Here is a 4,786-nt window from a genome sequence, read left to right as displayed (position 1 = left end):
ATTAAGTTAAAGTTTTGTAGACTAATTTGTCAAATTAAATGCCCACTTCAATATCATCTTAGATGATTGACTCAATGACATATCATTTGAGTCGACAATGAAGTTTAAGTGATAACATTTTATGTCAATTATATGTATTTTTAAACAACGAACCCAACGGCTAATTGTTTGATAATACATAGGATGAAATGTTAGCCTAATATGTATATATACCAAGTTTGCAGAAATCGCTCGACGTAGGCTAATCGGTGGACTGAGGTCAATGAATTAATCGGCTAGGCGGAGATTAATCGGGAACCATTAATTAGTAATAAAAATATTAAAAAATATAATAAATATAACATTAAACCTAAGAATATAACATTAAATATAACATTATAAATAAAAAATATATATTAAAATTTTAATAAATATAGCATTATAACATGAAACTATGATTAAAAAACGCTTTTGCTATAAGAAGTTCATTGACATGAGGTTGGGGACTTGAAGGAGGCCATTCTGCAAGAAATCATTTAAGCCTTTTACATAACTCACTGCTTGAAACCCTTTAAGCTTTTTACATAACTCACTGCTTAAAACATCTGGTGTGGTGCTTGAGAGATCAGTAGAAGCTAGAAAAATGGAAAAAGATATTCAATTTCAGACATATGCAAAACCAATCTGTGTTCTTGCTGTATACACATACACACATAAAACCAAGAATTAAGGGATGAAGAACTAACCTGCAATCCAATCTATGTTTTTGCTACATACACATACAACCAAATACCACCAAGTGCTCCATTCGTTTTTGCTCCAACCACCAAACACGTCCATTGACCACCTTCCTGTATGCATCTGTTCTGCACCATCACACTCCACTACTGTCGCACCATACACAACCGAGAACTAGAACCAAACCACCTACATCTTCAAATCCATGGTTCTTAATAACTTCACAGACGATCAAGGGACCAGAGTTTTAGTCAAGAAATTACCCGAATCCAAATACCCTTCACTCAGGCAATTGATCGAACACTTGGTGGGCATATGGTTTCATACACAAAACAATTAGAGATTTTGGTCAAGAAATTACCCGAATCAAATACCCTTCTGCCTTACCTATTACAACCAAGACAGAAATCCAACCAACAATTAAAAAAGATGAAGAAACAACAAACGATTTTAGAAAGATGAAGAAAGAACAAACAATTTTAAAAAATCATTGCTTACCTGATGTTGCAGAAAGAACAAAGGATTTTAGAAAGAACAGAAGATTTTAGAGGATGTTCCAGTCTTCGTTTTCATTCCAAGTTGCAAATTTATCTAATGTTGTTGGAACTGCGACTGCGAAGACGTGAAGTCGTGAACTGAAGCTTGGAAGGGGACTGCGACGTTGTTGCTTGAAAGAGATGACGAACCGGAGGCCAGAGCTAAAGTCGACGACATCGGAGGCCGGAGCTAAAGTCGACAGAAGAAGTAGATGCACCAATTTCCCTTTGTTCATTCTCGTTCGTGGGTTGTGTCCAGAGAGGCAGAGAGAATCTCGATTTTTTTGACTGCGTCGAATGAGAAATCGGAAGCAACCCTTGAAGCATTCGTTACATTTTGACAATTTTGCCCTTAAATTTTTTTTAAACTTACGTTGACTTTCGTTGACCGATTTGGGCGCCTAGACCCGCCTTTGACCGAATTTGACCACGTCCGATTCGATTAGCTATAAATGTCAACGGTAGAGGACCGCCAAACGCCTAGGCGCCCGATTAATCGGCCGCCTAGGCTAATATTTACAACACTGATATCCAAAGGTGATGTACGATATATATATATATATATATATATATATATATATATATATATATATATATATATATATATATATATATATATATATATATATGGTATATTTATTCTTTTTTTTATGTTCGAAACACTAATGTTTGGTCATAGCCAATGTGAAGCCAATATTCTAGTAGACCCTTAGTTTAGTCTATTATTTTGGTGTTATAATCGACTTAATCTTCAACATCTTAATTTTGCTTACTTTATGTGATATACCTTATATATTTTAGCCCACTTCTATTCTTCTAGATATAAATGCATTAATTGTATCAATCTACTGGCCACTTTAATTCCTAATTATGGGATTGAACTCTTGATTGGCACTAATTTTGTGTCATGGTGAGATACTATGAAACCATCACCTGGAATGATAAACTTAATCTATTCTTTGTTGGAGAGATCAAAATCAAATGTCCATAAAGCAAATACAAATGTAGTTTGTAGCTTAACCATTCCTAATGGACCTCCTTATTGTAAATTTTTCCATAAGGAAAGGCATTTCCAACAAGGCTGCTTCGAAGATAAAGGAATGGTTGTCAAAGAAATTTGATCATGTATTTATGATCTATGAGTCCTTTAATGGTAATAACAAAGGAAAATAAAAGAGTTGTCACAAGAAGTTCTAGTTTATTAGAACTCATATACACTGACATTTGTGGACCTTTTCCTACGGGAACCTCTGGACATAATTCATTCATCACTTTTATGGATGATCATTAAAACTATATATATTTGTATTTGATAAATGAAAAATCTGAATCACTTGACATGTTTATAACCTTTAGTGTCGATGTGGAAAATTGACTCGACCATAAAATAAAGGTAGTGGAATCAGATAGAGGAAGAAAATATTATGGTAAACATACTAATATTGGTTTGGTTCCCGGTCATTTTCTTTTATTTTTAAAAGAGACACACGATCATAGACCAATTTTCCATGTTAAGAGCTCCTTAATAGAATGGTGCCGCAAAGAGAGAAATATGACTCTTATGGACATGCTAAGAAGTATGTTTTTAAATATCACTTTACCTCAATTCTTATGGACCAAGGCATTAAAAACGGTAGTCCATATACTCAATCGGATTTATTCTAAATTTTTTCCTAAGAAACCTTTTGAAATCCGAACGAGAAGGAAATTGAGTTTGAGATATCTGAAAGTATGGGGTTGCCCAGCCGACTCTATAATCCTAAACAAAGAAATCTTGACATAAAAATTGTCAGTTGTTTCTTTATAAGGTACCCCGAACCTTTAATAGGGATTTAGATCATGTTTCCCTTCCCATTCCACTCTTATTGTTGAAACTCGCCATGTCGAGTTTTTAGAGAACTCTAATGTCAGTGGGATCAATGTACATCATGATGCAAACCTACAAGAAGTGCAAAAGGATGGGCTCATGATCCACTTACATCCTTATCATGTTGCACCTCCTGTAGATGACACTGCCCCACCCAGTGCCTCTCATGAGGAGAATTTTGATTTAGTATTCCATTGAATAAAGGCACATCTCACTTAGAGGAGCAAATCCCGATTATCACTAAGCCTCATGAATCATAAATTTCATTAAGTTGGTTATCGAGGCCTAGAAGACCCATTAACTTTGATGATTACATAACTTACCTTAATGAAGCTGATATGGATATAGGAAAGTGCAATGATCTAACATCTTATCAAGAAGCCATAAGTAGTGACCAGTTATCTCAATGGAATGAATACATGATTAACGAGATTTATTCCATGAGTAAAAATTTTTCATTGTAATTTCATATAATTCTCATAACGCATTTCACAAAATCTCATTTATTTAATTTACAAAATGCATCTCCATAATTGTTTGTTTAATAATCCAGGATCCTCAAAACATAACTCTTTCTCTAGTGTGTACAATCGAGCCGGTGCCTTCCCGCGATCCTGAGAACACCTAAAACAAAAAACACATAACACGGTAAGCACGAAGCTTAGTGAGTTCCCCAAATTACCACACACATCTCAGTAGCCTCTCATGGCTATACTCAGATAAGACCACCCCCCCCCCCCCCCTGCGGTCAATGTGTCTCAGTGGGGCCCTCCTGTCCTAGAACTCATGCGGACCCTCCGATCCTAACTTATCAAGCTCATAATAACAATACTCAACATAAATCACAGAGACATAATGCCGAATATCACAATACACAAATAAGCACATAAGACATCTCAGTCACACAAGGATACCACTCATGGTAAGTATAGTGAGAAGACTCACCTCAGACTACGAACAGCTCCTATAGCTGCTGTTGCTACACACCGACCACTAACTCTGTGCCAAACCCACAATTATCCCAATTAGGAACTAAGTCCAAAACTCTCACTCATTAGGTCAAAGGTAGTCCACTAACTAGCCCAACAATGACCTAAAACCCATTGGGCCCACCAAGGCCTAATAATAAATGGGCTCTCCCAAGGCCCAATTCTTAATCTAAATGGTAAGCCCAAATCAAGGGCCCAAAGTACAATATAATATTTCTTTGCTCAAAGTCTCTAATACACAAGCCCAAACATCCAGGCCTAATCCCTAAGGCCCATTAAAAGATCTAACCCAAAAGCCCACAGTAAGGTTAAGCGGGGCGTACCTCCCTTGGTACGCTCAGTGTACACTAGCATGCAAAAATCTGATTAGGGACCTCAACCCAGTATGCGGGGCGTACTGGAATTACGTTGGGCGTACGCCCAGTTATGCTTAATCCATTCTCTTGGTCTTAACCCATTAAGACCTTAGCTCATTTCTCAGATCTGGTCTCCCTAATGGCTCTTACTCCAAAAAGTCAGGGACTTTAAGCCTTCGCATGGCTGATAAAGTAACAACCACCCAAAACTCTCATTCTTTTGATTAAAAATACTCATATCTCATGCATGAGGTGGTTCCCACGTCCAAGACCTCATTTTTATGGATCCTCTTCACCATAAACCCTTATAAGGACAGATAT

At 36.6% G+C, this 4,786-nt stretch overlaps 1 long non-coding RNA gene across 3 annotated transcripts; it reads right to left on the bottom strand.

Moving 5' to 3' along the window:
* Positions 1–370: 370 nt before the first annotated feature.
* LOC111882457 (uncharacterized) lies at positions 371–1,568 on the bottom strand. 3 transcript variants are annotated; one of them, XR_006190890.2, is made up of 4 exons: positions 1,216–1,567; positions 981–1,104; positions 726–912; positions 371–614 (listed from the first exon to the last, which is right to left on the bottom strand). It is a non-coding gene; the product is annotated as an uncharacterized LOC111882457 (long non-coding RNA). The 3 variants fall into 3 exon arrangements; XR_006190889.1 differs by having other exon boundaries at positions 726–906; XR_002847157.2 differs by having other exon boundaries at positions 726–1,104; positions 1,216–1,568.
* Positions 1,569–4,786: the final 3,218 nt, after the last annotated feature.

This window comes from Lactuca sativa, chromosome 4 (assembly GCF_002870075.4).
Source record: "Lactuca sativa cultivar Salinas chromosome 4, Lsat_Salinas_v11, whole genome shotgun sequence".
NCBI lineage: Eukaryota > Viridiplantae > Streptophyta > Magnoliopsida > Asterales > Asteraceae > Lactuca > Lactuca sativa.
This window is presented reverse-complemented; position numbering and strand designations above follow the sequence as displayed.